Raw genomic sequence first — 24,163 nt, 5'->3', positions numbered from 1 at the left:
TGAGCTACGTTAACTCCCATGTTAACTTAGTTAACGTGGAAGTTAACGTAGAGAAAGCAAACAATCGCCAATGTTAGTGACACTCACTTTTGTCAGTAACGTTGGAATGAGCCACAATGAGCCACCATGAGCCACGTTAACTCCCACGTTAACTTAGTTAACGTGGAAGCTAGCGTTGAGGATAGGATGATGAGCCAACGTTAGTGACACTCACCTTTGTCACTAACGTTGGAGATGGCTATCATTACCACGTTAGAAGCCACATTAACTAAGTTAACGTGGACTCTAACGTGGGAAGTAGGGGCACCTTGGAACGTTAGTGACAAAGGTAAGTGTCACTAACGTTCTCGAAGAATTGGCAAGCCTACGTTAAGAGCCACGTTAACTAAGTTAACGTGAACTCTAACGTAGGAGGAGGGAAGACTCTCAACGTTATTGGAAAAGGTGAGTCCCAATAACATGTGTGAAGAATCAAGAGGCAACGTTAGTGGTCACGTTGATGCCACTAACGTTGAAGTTAACGTGGATCATCCCTGGGTGAGGAACGTTAGTGAAAAAGGTGATTGTCACTAATGTTCTCGAACCCACACTCTCACTTAATGTTAACACCACTAACGTCCTGAGCTAAAGACCCTGCCTACTTCACACTTTCTCTCTGCAAGTAAAGCTAAGCCCACTGCGGAAGATAACTGCTTCAAACTCAAGATCTAAAGGCCCATATCCAAAACTTGAAGAATCAACTAGAAGATCAGAAGAGTAATATATATAGGGGTAGTTTTGAATTAGAAAGTAGCTTTAGAGAGTGAGGAATTTTGAGAACTATTCTCTGTAATACTTTACTTTCTCTGCACTTCTAGTTTTACTTTTCATAATGTATTTTCCATCTTTGTTTTTGATTTCCACAGCTATGAACAACTAAACCCCTTTCATTGGGTTAGGGAGCTCTGTTGTAATTTGATGGATCAATATTAGTTTTCATTATTCTTCTTCTATCTTTTCTCTTGATTTTACTAGAAAGCTTTCAATCTTCATCCAATTGGGTAGTTATCTTGGAAAAGAAGTTATTCATACTTGGATCTCTTCTGAACCTTGGAAGAGGAATGAAGAGATCATGCTAGAAATGCTTTCTCATGTTGGACCAAATTGGGGTTGGATGGATATGGTGACTATAATTCTACCAACACTTGATTTGGGAAGGCATGTGGTATAATTAGTGACCATATTTCATCTCTTCTCATGAGCAATTGACCAAGGAATTGGCTATTGATCAAGATTTGAGAGATTGAATTACAAGGAATTGTAATTCGATCACTTAAGATTCCCAAGGAGATCAATGAACGCATTGATTGAGGAAGAGATGAAAATGAACTTGATCCGGAGAATGCAACATCTCCTAAGCCCAATGAATTCCCCATTTCTGATCTTACCCATTCTCTTTAATTTCTGCAATTTACTTTTATGAGCATCTTTCCCATTCCCATTTAAGATTCTGCAATTTACTTTCCGCCATTTACATTCAGCTCTTTATTTCCAGCAATTTACATTTTCTGCTGTTTACTTTCCCGCCATTTAATTTTCTGCAAATCTCAAATCAAATTCTACTTCGCTCAACTAGAACATTCCTCTAATTAAAGTTGCTTGACCAATCAATCCCTGTGGGATTCGACCTCACTCTATTGTGAGTTTTTACTTGACGACAATTCGGTATACTTGCCGAAGGAAAATTGTTGAGAGACAAGTTTCCGTGCTATCAAGTTTATGGCGCCGTTGTCGGGGATTGATTTTGTATCAACAATGATTAAATTGGAGGATAACTAGATTGTGAATTTTTCTGTTCTTTGATTTAAGTTCATTTGAGTAATTTACTTTCTGTTCAGTTATTATCTTCCCTTTCCCTTACCCATTTTCTTTGTTATTTACCATTCAGTTCACTAACACACTAACTGTTTGATATATTGCATCACTCACGCTAACAGCATTTCTAACAAGAAACACTTTCTGCATACGTTTGCTTGCTTGTGCCTTGTTGGGTGTATGACAGGGAGAAAAAGCGGGGCTTCAACTTCCTTTGATTCTGAACCAGAGCGGACCTTCCTTAGATTAAGGAGGGAAGCAAGAGGAAAGAGAGTAGTCGGTGCTGAGGAAGAGGAAGAGTACTTTGAACCAGACATGAAGGAGAATATGGAGAACCATCATGAAGAAGAGGCTCACAACCATGGCAGAGAAGGTCTAGCAAATCATGCTGGGTAAGAGAGAAGAGTTCTAGGCTCTTACATCAACCCAAACCCAGGAAACTGTGGGAGTAGCATCCAAAGGCCAACCATACATGCCAACAACTTTGAACTAAAGCTATAGCTCATCACCCTTATTCAGAACAACTGTTCATTCGGAGGAGGCGTCCAAGAAGACCCCAATCAACATCTAACCACCTTCCTGAGGATATGCGATACTGTGAAGTCCAATGGTGTTCATCCTGACACCTATAGACTACTTCTGTTTTCTTTCTCACTCAAGGACAAGGCATCCAAATGGCTAGAGTCCTTCCAAAGGAGAGTTTAGCAACCTGGGAAGATGTGGTGAACAAATTCCTGGCAAGATTTTATCCTCCTCAACGGATCAACAGGTTGAGAACTGAGGTACAAACATTCAGGTAGCAAGATGGTGAGACTCTATACGAAGCATGGGAGAGGTTCAAGGACCTGACAAGAAGGTGCCCACCAGATATGTTCAATGAATGGGTGCAGCTACACATTTTCTATGAAGGCCTTTCTTATGAATCAAAGAAGGCAGTAGACCACTCATCAGGGGGATCTCTGAACAAGAAGAAGACCATTGAAGAAGCCATAGATGTCATTGAGACTGTAGCAGAGAATGACTATTTCTATGCTTTTGAAAGAGGCAACACTAGAGGAGTGATGGAGCTAAACAATGTGGATGCACTACTGGCCCAAAACAAGCTTATCACCAAGCAGCTGGCTGACCTCACCAAGAAGATGGAGAGGAACCAAGTAGCAGCAATTACCACCTCATCAGCAACCCAAGAGGGAGTGAATGCAGAGGCAGAGGATGAACAAGAACAAGCCAACTACATTAGAAACTCACCCAGGAAGAACCATGACCCATACTCCAAGACCTACAACCCTGGATGGAGGAATCACCCAAACTTTGGGTGGGGAAATCAACAAGATCAAGGCCAAGATCAGAGATGTCATAACCCCAACAACCATGTAGCTCACCAACATTCCACACAGAGATCATATCAACACCACCCTACCAACACCTCTTCACATCCATACCAAGGCCAAAATGGCCCTTCTCATCCCTACACTCTCAACTCACCATCATCTAAAGATAGACTATCCAGAATCGAGACTCTACTTGAAGGCATAAGCAAAGAGATTCAAGATAACAAGGTGTTCAAAGAGGAGGTGCGAGCGAGTATCAAGAACCAGGGAGACACCATCAAGAAGCTGGAATTTCAAGTGGGATACTTATCTGAGAAGATTCCCAAACCTACTGATGGGTTCCTGGTATGCGAAATTGTTACTCAGGTTGTGAATTATTGTTCGAAATTGATTCCCTGGCGATGGCACCAAAAACGGATGCACAGAACCATGTTCTAAACATATCTTCACAACTTTGCATAACTAACCAGCAAGTGCACTGGGTCGTCCAAGTAATACCTTACGTGAGTAAGGGTCGAATCCCACGGAGATTGTTGGTATGAAGCAAGCTATGGTCACCTTGTAAATCTCAGTCAGGCGGATATAGAATAGTTATGTAGTTTTCGAAATTTAGTAATAAAAGAAGGATAGAAATACTTATGTAAATCATTAGTGAGAATTTCAAATAAGCGTATGGAGATGCATTCGTTCCTCTGAACCTCCGCTTTCCTACTGTCTTCATCCAATCAGTCTTACTCCTTTCTATGGCTGGCTTTATGTAAGGATGTCACCGGTGCCAATGGCTACTTTCAATCCTCTCGGAAAAATGGTCCAAATGCTCTGTCACAGCACGGCTAATCGTCTGGAGGCATCACCCTTGTCGATGGTTGCATCCTATTCCTCTCTGTGAAAATGGTCCGATGCGCTGTCACTGCATGGCTAATCATCTTGGAGATTCTCGATCATACTGGAATAGGATTTACTATCCTTTTGCGTCTGTCACTACGCCCAACACTCACGAGTTTGGAGTTTGTCACAGTCATTCAATCCCAGAGTCCTACTCGGAATACCACGGACAAGGTTTAGACTTTCCGGACTCTCATGAATGCCGCCATCAATCTAGCTTATACCACGAAGATTCTGATTAAGAGATCTAAGAGATACTCATTCAATCTAAGGTAGAACGGAAGTGGTTGTCAAGCACGCGTTCATAGGGAATGATGATGATTTTCATGTTCATCACATTCAGGTTGAAGTGCGAATGCATATCTTAGAAGCGGAATAAGTTGAATTGAATAGAAAAACAGTAGTACTTTGCATTAATCTTTGAGGAACAGCAGAGCTCCACACCTTAATCTATGGAGTGTAGAAACTCTACCGTTGAAAATACATAAGTGATAATGGAGTTCATTGGTCTCGGTCCCAGAGGGGAACCGGAGCAACCAAGACTACGAATACAATGATAAAAAGTTCTATTTATAATAAACTAGTCACTAGGGTTTACAGAAGTAAGTAATTGATGCATAAATCCACTTCCGGGGCCCACTTGGTGTGTGCTTGGGCTGAGCTTGAAGTCTACACGTGGAGAGGTCATTCTTGGAGTTGAACGCCAGCTTTTGTGCCATTTTGGGCGTTGAACTCCACTTTGCAACTTGTTTCTGGCGCTGGACGCCAGAATTGGGCAGAGAGCTGGCGTTGAACGCCAGTTTGCATCATTAAAACTCGGGCAAAGTATAGACTATTATATATTGCTGAAAAGCTCTGAATGTCTACTTTCCAACGCAATTGAAAGCGCGCCATTTTGAGTTCTGTAACTCGCGAAAATTCATTTTGAGTGCAGGGAGGTCAGAATCCAACAGCATCAGCAGTCCTTCTTCAACCTCTGAATCTGATTTTTGCTCAAGTCCCTCAATTTCAGCCAGAAAATACCTGAAATCACAGAAAAACACACAAACTCATAGTAAAGTCTAGAAATGTGAATTTAACATAAAAACTAATGAAAACATCCCTAAAAGTAACTAGATCCTACTAAAAACATACTAAAAACAATGCCAAAAAGCATATAAATTATCCGCTCATCACAACACCAAACTTAAATTGTTGCTTGTCCCCAAGCAACTGAAAATCAAATAGGATAAAAAGAAGAGAATATACTATAAATTCCAAACTATCAATGAAACATAGCTCCAATTAAATGAGCGGGACTTATAGCTTTTTGCCTCTTGAATAGTTTTGGCATCTCACTTTATCCATTGAGGTTCAGAATGATTGGCATCTATAGGAACTCAGAGTTAAAATAGTGTTATTGATTCTCCTAGTTCAGTATGATGATTCTTGAACACAGCTTCTTTATGAGTCTTGGCCGTGGCCCTAAGCACTTTGTTTTCCAGTATTACCACCGGATATATAAATGCCACAGACACATAATTGGGTGAACCTTTTCAGATTGTGACTCAGCTTTGCTAAAGTCCCCAATTAGAGGTGTCCAGGGTTCTTAAGCACACTCTTCTTTTGCTTTAGACTTTGACTTTAACCGCTCAGTCTCAAGCTTTCACTTGACACCTACACGCCACAAGCACATGGTTAGGGACAGCTTGGTTTAGCCGCTTAGGCCAGGATTGTATTCCTTTAGGCCCTCCTATCTACTGATGCTCAAAGCCTTGGGATCCTTTTTATTTACCCTTGCCTTTTGGTTTTAAGGGTTATTGGCTTTTTGCTCTTGCTTTTTCTTTCTATTTTTTTCGCTTATATTTTTTTTTCTTCTTTTTTTTTTTCTGCAAGCTTTGTTCTTTGCTGCTTTTTCTTGCTTCAAGAATCATTTTTATAATTTTTCAGATTATCAAATAACATGTCTCCTTGTCATTATTCTTTCAAGAGCCAACATATTTAACATTCTTAAACAACAACTTCAAAAGACATATGCACTATTCAAGCATTCATTCAGAAAACAAGAAGCATTGTCACCACATCAATATAATTAAACTAAGTTCAAGGATAAATTCGAAACTCATGTACTTCTTGTTCTTTTGAATTAAAACATTTTTTCATTTAAGAGAGGTGATGGATTCATAGGACATTCATAACTTTAAGACATAGTTACTAACTACTAATGATCATGTAATAAGACACAAACATAGATAAGCACTTAACATAGAAAACGAAAAACAGAGAATGTAAGAACAAGGAATGAGTCCACCTTAGTGATGGTGGCATTTCCTTCTTGAGGAACCAATGATGTCCTTGAGCTCTTCTATGTCTCTTCCTTGCCTTTGTTGCTCCTCCCTCATTGCTTTTTGATCTTCTCTTATTTCATAAAGGATGATGGAGTGCTCTTGATGTTCCACCCTTAGTTGTCCCATGTTGGAACTTAATTCTCCTAGGGAGGTGTTGATTTGCTCCCAATAGTTTTGTGGAGGAAAATGCATTTGAGGCATCTCTGGGATCTCATGGTGATGAGCTTCCTGCGCCTCTTGAGCTCCATGAATGGGCTTTCTTGCTTGCTCTATCTTTTTCTTAGTGATGGGCTTCTCTTCCTCAATGTGAATGTCTCCTTCTATGAAAGCTCCAGCTGAGTAACATAGATGGCAAATAAGATGAGAAAAAGCTAGCCTTGCCCCAGCAGAGGGCTTTTTGGCTATTTTGTAGAGTTCAAGGGACATGACTTCATGTACCTCTACTTCTTCTCCAATCATGATGCTATGGATCATGATGGCCCGATCCATAGTAACTTCAGATCGGTTGCTAGTGGGGATGATGGAGCATTGGATGAACTCCAACCATCCTCTAGCCACAGGCTTGAGGTCCAATCTTCTTAGTTGAACCGGCTTGCCTTTGGAGTTAATCTTCCATTGAGCTCCTTCCACACATATGTCCATGAGGACTTGGTCCAACCTTTGATTAAAGTTGACCCTTCTAGTGTAAGGGCGCTCATCTCCTTGCATCATAGGCAAGTTAAACGCCAACCTCACATTCTCCGGGCTAAAATCTAAGTATTTCCCCCGAACCATTGTAACATAATTTTTTGGATTCGGGTTCTTACTTTGATCATGGTTCCTAGTGATCCATGCATTGGCATAGAACTCTTGAACCATTAGGATGCCGACTTGTTGGATGGGATTTGTTAGAACTTCCCAACCTCTTCTTTGAATTTCATGTCGGATCTCTGGATACTCATTTCTCTTGAGCTTGAAAGGGACCTAAGGGATCACCTTCTTCTTGGCCACAACATCATAGAAGTGGTCTTGATGGGCTTTGGAGATGAACCTTTCCATCTCCCATAACTCGGAGGTGGAAGTTTTTGTCTTCCCTTTCCCTTTTCTAGAGGATTCTCCGGTCTTAGGTGCCATCAATGGTAATGGAAAAACAAAAAGCTTATGATTTTACCACACCAAACTTAGAATATTGCTCGCCCTCGAACAAGAGAAGAAAGAATAGATGAAGAAGAAGAAAATGGAGGAGAAGGAGAAGGGGTTGTGTTTCGGCCAAGAAGAGAAGAGAGGGTTGTGTTGTGTGAAAATGAGGAAGAATGGAAGGCTTTATATAGGGAAGGGAGGGGGGTTTAAGTTTCAGCCATATGGGTGGGTTTGGGTGGGAAATTGATTTGAATTTTGAAGGTAGGTGGAGTTTATTGGGTAGGTTTATGGGGAAGAGTGGGTGGATGTGAGTGGTGAAGGATTAATAGGGAAGAGAGATGGAGGTGATAGGTGAAGGGTTTTGGGGAAGACTGTTTATTGGGAATAGAGGATGATTGAGAAGAGAGAAGAGAGTGAGTGGAGGTAGGTGGGGATCCTGTGGGGTCCACAGATCCTGAGGTGTTCAAGGATTTACAACCTTACACCAAATTAGGCATGTAAAATGCCCATGCACACAACTCTGGGCGTTCAGCGCCAGGTTGGTGCCCATTTTGGGCGTTCAACGCCCATTTGTTGCCCATTTCTGGCGTTGAACGCCAGAACCATGCTTGTTCTGGGCGTTCAGCGCCAGCTCTTCTCCAGGGTGCAATTTTGGCGTTCAGCGCCCAGATGCTGCCCATTTTGGGCGTTCAGCGCCCAGATACTGCCCATTTTGGGCATTCAGCGCCAGAACCATGCTCTGTTCTGGCGTTGAACGCCAGACAGGTGCTTCCTCCAGGGTGTGATTTTTCTTCCACTATTTTTGATTCCGTTTTCAATTTTTATATTTATTTTGTGACTCCACATGATCATGAACCTAAGAAAACATGAAAGACAAAAATAAAATTAGATAAATAAACATTGGGTTGTGATGAGCGGATAATTTATACGCTTTTTGACATTGTTTTTAGTATGTTTTTAGTAGGATCTAGTTACTTTTAGGGATGTTTTCATTAGTTTTTATGTTAAATTCACATTTCTGGACTTTACTATGAGCTTGTGTGTTTTTCTGTGATTTCAGGTATTTTCTGGCTGAAATTGAGGGACTTGAGCAGAAATCAGATTCAGAGGTTGAAAAAGGACTGCTGATGCTGTTGGATTCTGACCTCCCTGCACTCAAAGTGGATTTTCTGGAGCTACAGAACTCGAAATGGCGCTCTTCCAATTGCGTTGGAAAGTAGACATCCAGGGCTTTCCAGCAATATATAATAGTCCATACTTTGGCCAAGAATTGACGACGTAAACTGGCGTTCAACGCCAGCCTTCTGCCCAAATCTGGCGTCCAGCGCCAGAAAAGGATCCAAAACCAGAGTTGAACGCCCAAACTGGCACAGAAACTGGCGTTCAACTCCACAAATGGCCTCTGCACGTGCAACACTTAAGCTCAGCCCAAACACACACCAAGTAGGCCCCGGAAGTGGATTTATACATCAAATACTTACTCATGTAAACCCTAGTAGCTAGTTTATTATAAATAGGACCTCTTACTAGTCTTTTTGACCATCTTTGGATCAACCTTATGATCCTTTGATCATGTTTTAGGGGGCTGGCCATCTCGGCCATGCCTGGACCTTAACTTATGTATTTTCATACGGTAGAGTTTCTACACTCCATAGATTAAGGTGTGGAGCTCTGCTGTTCCTCAAAGATTAATGAAAGTACTACTGTTTTCTATTCAATTCATCTTATTTCGCTTCTAAGATATCCATTCGCACCCAAGAACGTGATGAAGGTGATGATTATGTGTGACGCTCATCATCCTTCCCCCTTATGAACGCGTGCCTGACAAACACTTCTGTTCTACATGAATTAAGCTAGAATGAGTATCTCTTAGATCTCCTAACCAGAATCTTCGTGGCGTAAGCTAGAATGATGGCGGCATTCAAGAGAATCCGGAAGGTCTAAACCTTGTCTGTGGTATTCTGAGTAGGATTCAATGATTGAATGACTGTGACGAGCTTCAAACTCGCGAGTGCTGGGAGTTAGTGACAGACGCAAAAGGAGGGTGAATCCTATTCCAGCATGATCGGGAACCGACAGATGAATAGCCGTGCCGTGACAGGGTGCGTGAGCATATTATTCACTGAGAGGAGGGGATGTAGCCACTGACAACGGTGATGCCCTTGCATAAAGCCAGCCATGGAAAGGAGTAAGACTGATTGGATGAAGATAGCAGGAAAGCAGAGGTTCAGAGGAACGAAAGCATCTCCATTCGCTTATCTGAAATTCCTACCAATGAATTACATAAGTATTTCTATCCCTATTTTATTAATTAATATTCGAAAACACCATTATCCATTTATATTCGCCTGACTGAGATTTACAAGGTGACCATAGCTTGCTTCATACCAACAATCTCCGTGGGATTCGACCCTTACTCACGTAAGGTATTACTTGGACGACCCAGTGCACTTGCTGGTTAGTTGTATCGAAGTTGTGACAGACAATAAAACTAGATCAGAGCACCAGGCCTTTGAAGCCATGGATATGTATCACAATTTCGTGCACCAAGTTTTTGGCGCCGTTGCCGGGGATTGTTTGAGTTTTCGGCAAGCTTTTGGTCCGGTAACATCAGTGCCAGATTCCCTTTTGATCCGGCAACAGCACCAAGTTTTTGGCGCCGTTGCCGGGGATTGTTTGAGTTTGGACAACTAACGGTTCATCTTGTTGCTCAGATTAGGTAATTTTCTTTTTATTTTCTTTTCAAAAAAATTTTCAAAAATATTTCTAAAATTTTCTCATCTGTTTTCGAAAATAATAAAAATGTTTTCAAAAAAAAAATGTTTTCAAAAAAATTTTATTCAAAATTTTTAAGAATGAATTCTAGTGTTTCATGAAGCATGTTGAAGCCTGGCTGGCTGTAAAGCCATGTCTAAATTCTTTTGGACTGAGGCTTCAACTAATCACTTCAATGCATGTAATTCCATATATCACAGCTTGGCTGGCCATTGGCCATGTCTAGTGTTTTGGACTGGAGCTTTCATTGAAAGCTTGGCTGGCTAGTGAGCCATGTCTAATTCCTGGACTGAAGCTTTAGACTAAGAATGCAAGATTCCTGGAATTCATATTAAAAATTTTGGAATCCTTATTTTTCTTTTTTTTCATAATAATTTTCGAAAAAAAAATACAAAAAAATTAGAAAATCATAAAAATCAAAAAAATATTTTGTGTTTCTTGTTTGAGTCTTGAGTCATGTTATAAGTTTGGTGTCACTTGCATATGCATCTTGCATTTTTCGAAAATTTCATGCATTCATAGTGTTCTTCATGATCTTCAAGTTGTTCTTGGTAAGTCTTCTTGTTTGATCTTGATGATTTTTTGTTTTGTGTCTTTTCATGTTTATCATATGCATTCTTGAATTCTTAGTGTCTAAGCATTAAAGAATTCTAAGTTTGGTGTCTTGCATGTTTTCCTTGCATTAAAAATTTTTCAAAAATATGTTCTTGATGTTCATCATGACATTTAAAGTGTTCTTGGTGTTCATCTTGACATTCATATCATTCTTGCATGCATCACATGTTTTGATCTAAAAATTTCATGCATTGCATTTTTTTTGTGTTTATCCCTCTCATCATAAAAATTCAAAAATAAAAAAATAAAAAAAAATATCTTTCCCTTTTTCTCTCATCAAATTCGAAAATTTGGATTGACTTTTTCAAAAATTTTTAAAATCAATTTGTTTCTTATGAGTCAAATCAAATTTTTCAATTTGAAAATCTTATCTTTTTCAAAATCTTTTTCAAAATTCAAATCTTTTTCAAAATTCTTAATTATTTTCGAAAATTTCAAAAATATTTTTCAAAAATCTTTTTCTTATTTTTATATAAAACTTTCGAAAATAACTAATCAATTAATGTTTTGATTCAAAAATTTGAAGTTTGTTACTTGCTTGTTAAGAAAGATTCAAACTTTAAGTTCTAGAATCATATCTTGTGATTTCTTATGAATCAAGTCATTAATTGTGATTTTAAAAATCAAATCTTTTTCAAAAACTAATCTCTATCATATCTTTTCAAAAATATCTTCTTATCTTATCTTTTTCAAAAATATCTTTTCAAAATATCTTTTCTAACTTCCTAACTTCTTATCTTTTCAAAAATTGTTTCAACTAACTAACTAACTTTTTGTTTGTTTCTTAACTTTTTCAAAACCACCTAACTAACTCTCTCTCTCCAATTTTCGAAAATATCTCCCCTCTTTTTCAAAAATTTCTTTTTTTATTATTTTTATTTTTAATTTCAAAAATTTTCGAAAAAAAAAAATAAAAATAAAAATACTAACAATTTTCAAAAACTATTTTCAAAAATCACTAACCCCTTTTCAAAATTAATTTTCGAAAATTCCCTCCTTCTCTCTCATCTTATTCTATTTATTCATTCATATCCTAACATCTCATCTCACCTCTCGTCCATCCTCACAGATGTGTTTCTTCCATTATATTACATTCTTTGTCTCCCCATCTTCTTCCACTCACACAGGAATCCCTATACTGTGGTATAAAGGATCTCTATTATTATTATTATTTTTCTGTGCCTTCTTCTTTGTCATATGAGCAGGAGCAAGGACAAGAACATTATTGTGGAAGCAGATCCAGAACCTGAAAGGACTCTGAAGAGAAAATTAAGAGAAACTAAAATACAACAATCCAGAGATAACCTTTCAGAAATTTTCGAACAGGCAGAGGAGATGGCAGCCGAAAATAATAATAATGTAAGGAAGATGCTTGGTGACTTTACTGCACCTAATTCCAATTTACATGGAAGAAGCATCTCCATTCCTGCCATTGGAGCAAACAACTTTGAGCTGAAACCTCAGTTAGTTTCTCTGATGCAGCAGAACTGCAAGTTTCATGGACTTCCATCTGAAGATCCTTTTCAGTTCTTAACTGAGTTCTTGCAGATATGTGATACTGTTAAGACTAATGAAATAGATCCTGAAGTCTACAGGCTCATGCTTTTCCCCTTTGCTGTAAGAGACAGAGCTAGAATCTGGTTGGACTCTCAACCCAAAGATAGCCTGAACTCTTGGGATAAGCTGGTCACGGCTTTCTTAGCCAAGTACTTTCCTCCTCAAAAGCTGAGCAAGCTTAGAGCTGATGTTCAAACCTTCAGACAGAAAGAAGGTGAATCTCTCTATGAAGCTTGGGAAAGATACAAACAGTTGACCAAAAAGTGTCCTTCTGACATGCTTTCAGAATGGACCATCCTGGATATATTCTATGATGGTTTATCTGAGATATCAAAGATGTCACTGGACACTTCTGCAGGTGGATCCATTCACCTAAAGAAAACGCCTGCAGACGCTCAAGAACTCATTGACATGGTTGCTAATAACCAGTTCATATACACTTCTAAAGGAATCCTGTGAGCAATGGGACGCCTATGAAGAAGGGAGTTCTTGAAGTTGATACTCTGAATGCCATATTGGCTCAGAACAAAATATTGACTCAGCAAGTCAATATGATTTCTCAGAGTCTGCATGGAATGCAAGCTGCATCCAACAGTACTCAAGAGGCATCTTCTGAAGAAGAAGCCCATGATCCTGAGAACCCTGCAATAGCAGAGGTAAATTACATAGGTGAACCTTATGGAAACACCTATAACTCAACATGGAGAAATCATCCAAATTTCTCATGGAAGGATCAAAAGCCCCAACAAGGCTTTAATAATGGTGGAAGAAACAGGTTTAGCAATAGCAAGCCTTTTCCATCATCAACTCAGCAACAGACAGAGAACTCTGAACAAAATGCTTCTAATTTAGCAAATCTAGTCTCTGATCTATCTAAGGCCACTGTAAGTTTCATGAATGAAACAAGGTCTTCCATTAGAAATCTGGAAGCACAAGTGGGCCAGCTGAGTAAAAGGATCACTGAAATCCCTCCTAGTACTCTCCCAAGCAATACAGAAGAGAACCCAAAAGGAGAGTGCAAGGCCATTGACATAAGCGCCATGGCCGAACCTGTGAGGAGAGGAGAGGACGTGAATCCCAAGGAGGAAGACCTCCTGGGACGTCCAGTGATCAATAAGGAGCTTCCCTCTGAGGAACCAAAGGACTCTGAGGCTCATTTAGAGACCATAGAGATTCCATTGAACCTCCTTATGCCCTTCATGAGCTCTGATGAGTATTCCTCTTCTGAAGAGAATGAGGATGTTACTGAAGAGCAAACTGCCAAGTTTCTTGGTGCAATCATGAAGCTGAATGCCAAATTGTTTGGCATTGATGCTTGGGAAGTTGAACCTCCCTTGTTCATCAATGAACTAAGTGATCTGGATCAACTGACATTGCCTCAGAAGAGACAGGATCCTGGAAAGTTCATAATACCCTGTACCATAGGCACCATGATCTTTAAGGCTCTCTGTGACCTTGGTTCAGGTATAAACCTCATGCCCCTCTCTGTAATAGAGAAACTGGGAATCTATGGGGTGCAAGCTGCTAAAATCTCACTAGAGATGGCAGACAGCTCAAGAAGACAGGCTTATGGACAAGTAGAAGATGTATTAGTAAAGGTTGAGGGCCTTTACATACCTACTGATTTCATAGTCCTGGATACTGGAAAGGAAGAGGATGAATCCATCATCCTAGGAAGACCTTTCCTGGCCACAGCAAGAGCTGTGATTGATGTTGACAGAGGTGAAATAGTCCTTCAATGGAATGAGAACTCCCTTGTGTTTAAAACTCAAGGATCTCCCTCTGCAACCATGGAGAGGAAGCAGAAAAAGCTTCTCTCCAAGCAGAGTCAACCAGAGCCCCCACAGTCAAACTCTAAGTTTGGTGTTGAACTCCCATATCCAAACTCTAAGTTTGGTGTTGGAGAGTCTCAACAAAGCTCTGCACATCTGTGAGGCTCCATGAGAGCCCACTGTCAAGCTATTGACATTAAAGAAGCGCTTGTTGGGAGGCAACCCAATGTTTATCTAATTCTTATTTTTATTGTTTTTCATGTTTTCTTAGGTTCATGATCATGTGGAGTCACAAAATAAACAAAAAAATCAGAAACGGAATCAAAAACAGCAGAAGAAAAATCACACCCTGGAGGAGCATCTGTCTGGCGTTCAAACGCCAGAACAGAGCATAGTTCTGGCGCTGAACGCCCAGAATGGGAGCATCCTGGCGCTGAACGCCCAGAACAAGCATGGTTCTGGCGTTCAACGCCAGAAATGGCAGCAAAGGGGCGTTGAACGCCCAAAATGGGCACCAACCTGGCGCTGAACGCCCAGAGTTGTGTGCAAGGGCATTTTGCATGCCTAAATTGGTGCAGGGATGTAAATGCCTTGACACCTCAGGATCTGTAGATCCCACAGGATCCCCACCTACCTCATCATCTCTCTTCCCATTTATGATCATCCCTTCTGTTATCCATTTACCACTCACATCCATACACCCACTACCTTCAAAATTCAACATCTCTCTCCCACCCAATCCCACCCATATGGCCGAATACACACTCCCATCCATCTCCTCCATATCTTCTTCAGTCTTTCTTCTTTTGCTCGAGGGCGAGCAACATTCTAAGTTTGGTGTGGTAAAAAGCATAGCTTTTTTGTTTTTTTTTTTCCATAACCATTGATGGCACCTAAGGCCAGAGAAGCCTCTAGAAAGAAGGAAAGGGAAGACAAAAGCTTCCATCAAGGGTCTATAGCTTAGTGGTAGAACATTTGACTGCAAATCAAGAGATTCCTGAGATACCTCAGGGGATACATTTTCTTCCACACAATTATTGGAAGCAACTAAGGGTGGAACATCAAGAGCACTCCATCATCCTTCATGAAATCAGAGAAGATCTAAAAGCAATGAAGGAGGAGCAGCAAAGACAAGGAAGAGACATAGAAGAGCTCAAGGACATCACTAAGGTGGACTCATTCCTTGTTCTTACTCTCTCTGTTTTTCGTTTTCTATGTTATGTGCTCATCTATGTGTGTGTCTTCATTACATGATCATTAGTAGTTAGTAACTTTGTCTTAAAGATATAAATGTCCTATGAATCCATCACCTCTCTTAAATGAAAAATGTTTTAATTCAAAAGAACAAGAAGTACATGAGTTTCGAATTTATCCTTGAACTTAGTTTAATTATATTGATGTGGTGACAATGCTTCTTGTTTTCTGAATGTATGCTTGAACAGTGCATATGTCTTTTGAAGTTGTTGTTTAAGAATGTTAAATATGTTGGCTCTTGAAAGAATGATGACTAGGAGACATGTTATTTGATAATCTGAAAAATCATAAAAATGATTCTTGAAGCAAGAAAAAGCAGCAAAGAGCAAAGCTTGCAGAAAAAAAAATAGAAAGAAAAAGCAAGCAGAAAAAGCCAATAACCCTTAAAACCAAAAGGCAAGGGCAAATAAAAAGGATCCCAAGGCTTTGAGCATCAGTGGATAGGAGGGACTAAAGGAATAAAATCCTGGTCTAAGCGGCTAAACCAAGCTGTCCCTAACCATGTGCTTGTGGCGTGTAGGTGTCAAGTGAAAACTTGAGACTGAGCGGTTAAAGTCAAGGTCCAAAGCAAAAAAAAAAAAAAAGAAGAGTGTGCTTAAGAACCCTGGACACCTCTAATTGGGGACTTTAGCAAAGCTGAGTCACAATCTGAAAAGGTTCACCCAGTTATGTGTCTGTGGCATTTATGTATCCGGTGGTAATACTGGAAAACAAAGTGCTTAGGGCCACGGCCAAGACTCATAAAGAAGCTGTGTTCAAGAATCATCATACTGAACTAGGAGAGTCAATAACACTATTCGAAATCTGAAGTTCCTATAGATGCCAATCATTCTGAACCTCAATGGATAAAGTGAGATGCCAAAACTATTCAAGAGGCAAAAAGCTATAAGTCCCGCTCATATGATTGAAGCTATGTTTCATTGATAGTTTGGAATTAATAGTATATTCTCTTCTTTTTATCCTATTTGATTTTCAGTTGCTTGGGGACAAGCAACAATTTAAGTTTGGTGTTGTGATGAGCGGATAATTTATACGCTTTTTGACATTGTTTTTAGTATGTTTTTAGTAGGATCTAGTTACTTTTAGGGATGTTTTCATTAGTTTTTATGTTAAATTCACATTTCTAGACTTTACTATGAGCTTGTGTGTTTTTCTGTGATTTCAGGTATTTTCTGGCTGAAATTGAGGGACTTGAGCAGAAATCAGATTCAGAGGTTGAAAAAGGACTGCTGATGCTGTTGGATTCTGACCTCCCTGCACTCAAAGTGGATTTTCTGGATCTACAGAACTCGAAATGGCGCGCTTCCAAATGCGTTGGAAAGTAGACATCCAGGGCTTTCCAGCAATATATAATAGTCCATACTTTGGCCAAGAATTGACGACGTAAACTGGCATTCAACGCCAGCCTTCTGCCCAAATCTGGCGTCCAGCGCCAGAAAAGGATCCAAAACCAGAGTTGAACGCCCAAACTGGCACAGAAACTGGCGTTCAACTCCACAAATGGCCTTTGCACGTGCAACACTTAAGCTCAGCCCAAACACACACCAAGTGGGCCCCGGAAGTGGATTTATACATCAAATACTTACTCATGTAAACCCTAGTAGCTAGTTTATTATAAATAGGACCTCTTACTAGTCTTTTTGACCATCTTTGGATCAACCTTATGATCCTTTGATCACATTTTAGGGGGCTGGCCATCTCGGCCATGCCTGGACCTTAACTTATGTATTTTCATACGGTAGAGTTTCTACACTCCATAGATTAAGGTGTGGAGCTCTGCTGTTCCTCAAAGATTAATGAAAGTACTACTGTTTTCTATTCAATTCATCTTATTTTGCTTCTAAGATATCCATTCGCACCCAAGAACGTGATGAAGGTGATGATTATGTGTGACGCTCATCATCCTTCCCCCTTATGAACGCGTGCCTGACAAACACTTCTGTTCTACATGAATTAAGCTAGAATGAGTATCTCTTAGATCTCCTAACCAGAATCTTCGTGGCGTAAGCTAGAATGATGGCGGCATTCAAGAGAATCCGGAAGGTCTAAACCTTGTCTGTGGTATTCTGAGTAGGATTCAATGATTGAATGACTGTGACGAGCTTCAAACTCGCGAGTGCTGGGCGTTAGTGACAGACGCAAAAGGAGGGTGAATCCTATTCCAGCATGATCGGGAACCGACAGATGAATAGCCGTGCCGTGACAGGGTGCGTGAGCATATTATTCACTGAGAGGAGGGGATGTAGCCACTGACAACGGTGATGCCCTTGCATAAAGCCAGCCATGGAAAGGAGTAAGACTGATTGGATGAAGATAGCAGGAAAGCAGAGGTTCAGAGGAACGAAAGCATCTCCATTCGCTTATCTGAAATTCCTACCAATGAATTACATAAGTATTTCTATCCCTATTTTATTAATTAATATTCGAAAACACCATTATCCATTTATATTCGCCTGACTGAGATTTACAAGGTGACCATAGCTTGCTTCATACCAACAATCTCCGTGGGATTCGACCCTTACTCACGTAAGGTATTACTTGGACGACCCAGTGCACTTGCTGGTTAGTTGTATCGAAGTTGTGACAGACAATAAAACTAGATCAGAGCACCAGGCCTTTGAAGCCATGGATATGTATCACAATTTCGTGAACCAGGTTGCCTCCCAACAAGCGCTTCTTTAATGTCAATAGCTTGACAGTGGGCTCAGATGTGCAGAGCTTTATTGAGACCTCCCAACACCAAACTTAGAGTTTGGATATGGGGGTTTGACACCAAACTTAGAGTTTGACTGTGGAGGCTTTGGTTCACTCTGCTTTGAGAGAAGCTTTTTCTGCTTCCTCTCCATGGATGCAGAGAGAGATCCTTGAGTTGTAAACACAAGGTTGTCCTTATTTAATTGAAGGATCAATTCTCCTCTGTCCACATCAATTACAGCTCTTGCTGCGGCTAGGAAAGGCCTTCCTAGGATGATGGATTCATCCTCTTCCTTTCCAGTATCCAAGACTATGAAATCAGTAGGGATGTAAAGGCCTTCAACCTTCACTAACACGTCCTCTACTTGTCCATAAGCCTGTTTTCTTGAATTGTCTGCCATCTCTAGTGAGATTTTAGCAGCTTGCACCCCATAGATTCCCAGTTTCTCTATTACAGAGAGGGGCATGAGGTTTATTCCTGAACCAAGGTCACACAGAGCCTTAAAGATCATGGTGCTTATGGTACAAGGTAATATGAACTTTCCAGGATCCTGTCTCTTCTGAGGCAATGTAAGTTGATCCAGATCACTTAGTTCATTGGTGAACAAAGGAGGTTCATCTTCCCAAGTTTCAATACCGAATAATTTGGCATTTAGCTTCATGATTGCACCAAGGAACTTGGCAGCTTGCTCTTCTGTAACATCCTCATTCTCTTCAGAAGAGGAATACTCATTAGAGCTCATGAATGGCATAAGGAGGTTCAATGGAATCTCTATGGTCTCTAGATGAGTCTCAGATTCCTTAGGTTCCTCAGAGGGAAGCTCCTTATTGATCACTGGACGTCCCAGGAGGTCTTCCTCCTTGGAATTCACGTTCTTCTCCTCTCTTGTGGGTTTGGCCATGGTAATTAATTCAATGGCCTTGCACTCTCCTTTTGGATTCTCTTCTGTATTGCTTGGGAGAGTACTAGGAGGGACTTCAGTGATCCTTTTACTCAGCTGGCCCACTTGTGCTTCCAAATTTCTAATGGAGGATCTTGTTTCATTCATGAAACTCAAAGTGGCCTTAGATAGATCAGAGACTAAATTTACTAAGCTAGATAAATTCTGCTTAGAATTCTCTGTCTGTTGCTGAGTGGATGATGAAAAGGGCTTGCTATTGCTAAACCTGTTTCTTCCACCATTATTAAAGCCTTGTTGAGGATTTTGATCCTTCCATGAGAGATTTGGGTGATTTCTCCATGATGGATTATAGGTGTTTCCATAAGGTTCACCCATGTAATTTACCTATGCTATTGCAGGGTTCTCAGGATCATAAGCTTCTTCTTCAGAAGATGCCTCTTGAGTACTATTGGACGCAGCTTGCATTCCATTCAGACTCTGCGAAATCATATTGACTTGCTGAGTCAATATTTTATTCTGAGCCAGTATGGCATTCAGAGTATCAATTTCAAGAACTCCCTTCTTCTGAGGCGTCCCATTACTCACAGTATTCCTCTAAGAAGTGTACATGAACTGGTTATTAGCAACCATGTCAATGAGTTCTTGAGCTTCTGCAGGCGTTTTCTTTAGGTGAATGGATCCACCTGCAGAAGTATCCAATGACATCTTAGCTAATTCAGACAGACCATCATAAAATATATCCAGGATGGTCCATTCTGAAAGCATGTCAGAAGGACACTTTTTGGTCAGTCCTTTGTATCTCTCCCAAGCTTCATAGAGGGATTCACCTTCCTTCTGTCTGAAGGTCTGAACATCCACTCTAAGCTTGCTCAGCTTTTGAGGAGGAAAGAACTTGGCTAAGAAAGCCGTGACCAGCTTATCCCAAGAGTTCAGGCTATCTCTGGGTTGAGAGTCCAACCATACTCTAGCTCTGTCTCTTATAGCAAAAGGGAAAAGCATGAGCCTGTAGACTTCAGGATCTACTCTATTTGTCTTAACGGTATCACATATCTGCAAGAATTCAGTTAAAAACTGAAAAGGATCTTCAGATGGAAGTCCATGAAACTTGCAGTTCTGCTGCATCAGAGAAACTAATTGAGGTTTCAGCTCAAAGTTGTTTGCTCCAATGGCAGGAATGGAGATGCTTCTTCCATGTAAATTAGAATTAGGTGCAGTAAAGACACCAAGCATTCTCCTTGCATTATTGTTGTTGGGTTCGGCTGCCATCTCCTTTACTTGTTCGAAATTTTCAATAAGGTTGTCTCTGGATTGTTGTAATTTAGCTTCTCTTAGTTTCCTCTTCAGAGTCCTTTCAGGTTCTGGATCAGCTTCAACAAGAATGTCTTTTTCCTTGTTCCTGCTCATAAGAAAGAGAAGAGAACAAGAAAAGAAGAGGAATCCTCTATGTCACAGTAAAGAGGTTTCTTATTGTTAGTAGAAGAAGAAAAGGAATAGGGATGAAGAAGAATGAAGAATCCAAACACAAGGGTAAGGATAGGAGCAGTGATGTGAGATGAAGAGATGTTAGTAGATGAATAAATAAATAGAATAAGATGAGAGAGGGAGAGGATTTTCGAAAATAATTTTTGAAAAAGAGTTAGTGATTTTTGAACATAGTTTTTGAAAAAGGTTAGTAATTTTCGAAAATAAAAAAAATCAAAAATTAAAATAATTAGTTAATTAAAAAGAATTTTTGAAAAAGAGGGAAGATATTTTCGAAAATTAGAGAGAGAGAGAGTTAGTTAGGTAGTTTTGAAAAAGATAAGAAACAAACAAAAAGTTAGTTAGTTAGTTGAAACAAATTTTGAAAATCAATTTTGAAAAGATAAGAAGATAGGAAGTTAGAAAAGATATTTTGAAATCAAATTTTTGAAAAAGATAAGATAAGAAGATATTTTTGAAAAGATATGATTGAAATTAGTTTTTGAAAAAGATTTGATTTTTAAAATCATAATTAATGACTTGATTCACAAGAAATCACAAGATATGATTCTAGAACTCTAAGTTTGAATCTTTCTTAATAAGCAAGCAACAAACTTGAAATTTTTGAATTAAAACATTAATTGATGATGTTATTTTCGAAAAGTATGAGGTAAAGATAAGAAAAAGATTTTTGAAAAATATTTTTAAAATTTTCGAAAATAACTAAGAAAAATGAAAAAGATTTGATTTTTGAAAAAGATTTTGAAAAAGATAAGATTTTTAAATTGAAATTTTGATTTGACTTATAAAAACAACCAGATTTTAAAAAATTTTTAAAAAAGTCAAATCTAATTTTCGAAATTTTAAGAGAGAAAAAGGGAAAGATATTTTTTTTTATTTTTGAATTTTTTAATGATGAGAGAGAAAAACATGAAAAAGACTCAATGCATGAAAATTTTGGATCAAAGTATGTGATGAATGCAAGAACACTATGAATGTCAAGATGAACACCAAGAACACTTTGAATGTCAAGATGAACATCAAGAACATGTTTCTGAAAAATTTTTAATGCAAAGAAAACATGCAAGACACCAAACTTAGAAATCTTTCATGTTTAGACTCTATGGATGCAAAAATGCACATGTAAAACAAGAAAAGATGCAAAACAAGAAAACATCAAGATCAAATAAGAAGACTTACCAAGAACAATTTGAAGATCATGAAGAACACCATGAATGCATGAATTTTCGAAAAATGCAAAATGAATATGCAATTGAAACCAAACTTATAACATGACACATGACTCAAACAAGAAACATAAAAATTATTTTTGATTTTTATGATTTTATGAAATTTTTTTTTTGTATTTTCTTTTAATTTTCTCGAAAATCATTTTCAAAAAGAAAAATAAGGATTCCAAAATTTTTAATATGAATTCCAGGAATCTTATGCTCTTTGGTCTAAAGCTCCAATCAAAGGGTCAGGCATGGCTTAATAGCCAGCCAAGCTTTAGTATGTAACTCAGACATGACACGCCTAACATGCCCTACAGTCAGCCAGGCTTTAACCTGCTTCATGAAACACTAGAATTCATTCTTAAAAATTCTGAAGAAAAATATATTTTTGAAAACTTTTTTTTATTTTAAAAATTTTTTTTTCAAAAACAAAGGAGAAAATTTTTGAAAGATTTTTGAAATTTTTTTTTTTGAAAATAAAACAAAAAGAAAATTACCTAATCTGAGCAACAAGATGAACCGTCAGTTGTCCAAACTCGAACAATCCCCGGCAACGGCGCCAAAAACTTGGTATGCGAAATTGTTACTCAGGTTGTGAATTATTGTTCGAAATTGATTCCCTGGCGATGGCACCAAAAATGGATGCACAGAATCATGGTCTAAACATATCTTCACAACTTCGCATAACTAACCAGCAAGTGCACTGGGTCGTCCAAGTAATACCTTACGTGAGTAAGGGTCGAATCCCACGGAGATTGTTGATATGAAGCAAGCTATGGTCACCTTGTAAATCTCAGTCAGGCGGATATAGAATAGTTATGTAGTTTTCAAAATTTAGTAATAAAAGAAGGATAGAAATACTTATGTAAATCATTAGTGAGAATTTCAGATAAGCGTATGGAGATGCATTCGTTCCTCTGAACCTCCGCTTTCCTACTGTCTTCATCCAATCAGTCTTACTCCTTTCTATGGCTGGCTTTATGTAAGGATGTCACCGGTGCCAATGGCTACTTTCAATCCTCTCGGGAAAATGGTCCAAATGCTCTGTCATAGCACGGCTAATCGTCTGGAGGCATCACCCTTGTCGATGGTTGCATCCTATTCCTCTCTGTGAAAATGGTCTGATGCGCTGTCACTGCATGGCTAATCATCTTGGAGGTTCTCGATCATACTGGAATAGGATTTACTATCCTTTTGCATCTGTCACTACGCCCAGCACTCGCGAGTTTGGAGTTCGTCACAGTCATTCAATCCCAGAGTCATACTCGGAATACCACGGACAAGGTTTAGACTTTCCGGACTCTCATGAATGCCGCCATCAATCTAGCTTATACCACGAAGATTCTGATTAAGAGATCTAAGAGATACTCATTCAATCTAAGGTAGAACGGAAGTGGTTGTCAGGCACGCGTTCATAGGGAATGATGATGATTGTCACGTTCATCACATTCAGGTTGAAGTGCGAATGCATATCTTAGAAGCGGAATAAGTTGAATTGAATAGAAAAATAGTAGTACTTTGCATTAATCTTTGAGGAACAGCAGAGCTCCACACCTTAATCTATGGAGTGTAGAAACTCTACCGTTGAAAATACATAAGTGATAATGGAGTTCATTGGTCTCGGTCCCAGAGGGGAACCGGAGCAACCAAGACTACGAATACAATGATAAAAAGTTCTATTTATAATAAACTAGTCACTAGGGTTTACAGAAGTAAGTAATTGATGCATAAATCCACTTCTGGGGCGCACTTGGTGTGTGCTTGTGCTGGGCTTGAAGTCTACACGTGGAGAGGTCATTCTTGGAGTTGAACGCCAGCTTTTGTGCCATTTTGGGCGTTGAACTCCACTTTGCAACTTGTTTCTGGCGCTGGACGCCAGAATTGGGCAGAGAGCTGGCGTTGAACGCCAGTTTGCGTCATCTAAACTCGGCCAAAGTATGGACTATTATATATCGCTGGAAAGCCCTGGATGTCTACTTTCCAACGCAATTAAAAGCGCGCCATTTTGAGTTCTGTAGCTCCAGAAAATCTATTTTGAGTGCAGGGAGGTTAGAATCCAACAACATCAGCAGTCCTTCTTCAACCTCTGAATCTGATTTTTGCTCAAGTCCCTCAATTTCAGCCAGAAAATACCTGAAATCACAGAAAAACACACAAACTCATAGTAAAGTCCAGAAATGTGAATTTAACATAAAAACTAATGAAAACATCCCTAAAAGTAACTAGATCCTACTAAAAACATACTAAAAACAATGCCAAAAAGCGTATAAATTATCCGCTCATCAGTTCCCAAGTGACACAGAGAAAAATCCAAGAGGTGAAGCAAAGAAAGTCAGATGGGAAGATTGCAAGATGGTGACTATAAGTGATAAGGAGACTGAG

The 24,163-nt window shown here is 39.3% G+C and overlaps 2 non-coding genes across 2 annotated transcripts; one reads left to right on the top strand and one right to left on the bottom strand.

Annotated features, from left to right (window-relative positions):
• Window positions 1-12,637: 12,637 nt before the first annotated feature.
• On the bottom strand, window positions 12,638-12,745 carry LOC148546210 (small nucleolar RNA R71). Its single transcript, XR_015901625.1, has one exon. It is a non-coding gene; the product is annotated as a small nucleolar RNA R71 (small nucleolar RNA).
• Window positions 12,746-19,844: 7,099 nt separating this feature from the next.
• Window positions 19,845-19,952, top strand: LOC148546209 (small nucleolar RNA R71). Its single transcript, XR_015902044.1, has one exon. It is a non-coding gene; the product is annotated as a small nucleolar RNA R71 (small nucleolar RNA).
• Window positions 19,953-24,163: the final 4,211 nt, after the last annotated feature.

Source organism: Arachis ipaensis, chromosome B9 (assembly GCF_059453495.1).
Source record: "Arachis ipaensis isolate K30076 ecotype BB chromosome B9, ASM5945349v1, whole genome shotgun sequence".
In the NCBI taxonomy this organism is placed as follows: Eukaryota; Viridiplantae; Streptophyta; class Magnoliopsida; order Fabales; family Fabaceae; genus Arachis; species Arachis ipaensis.
The sequence above is the reverse complement of the archived record's forward strand: the minus strand, read 5'-3'. Positions and strand labels throughout refer to the sequence as shown.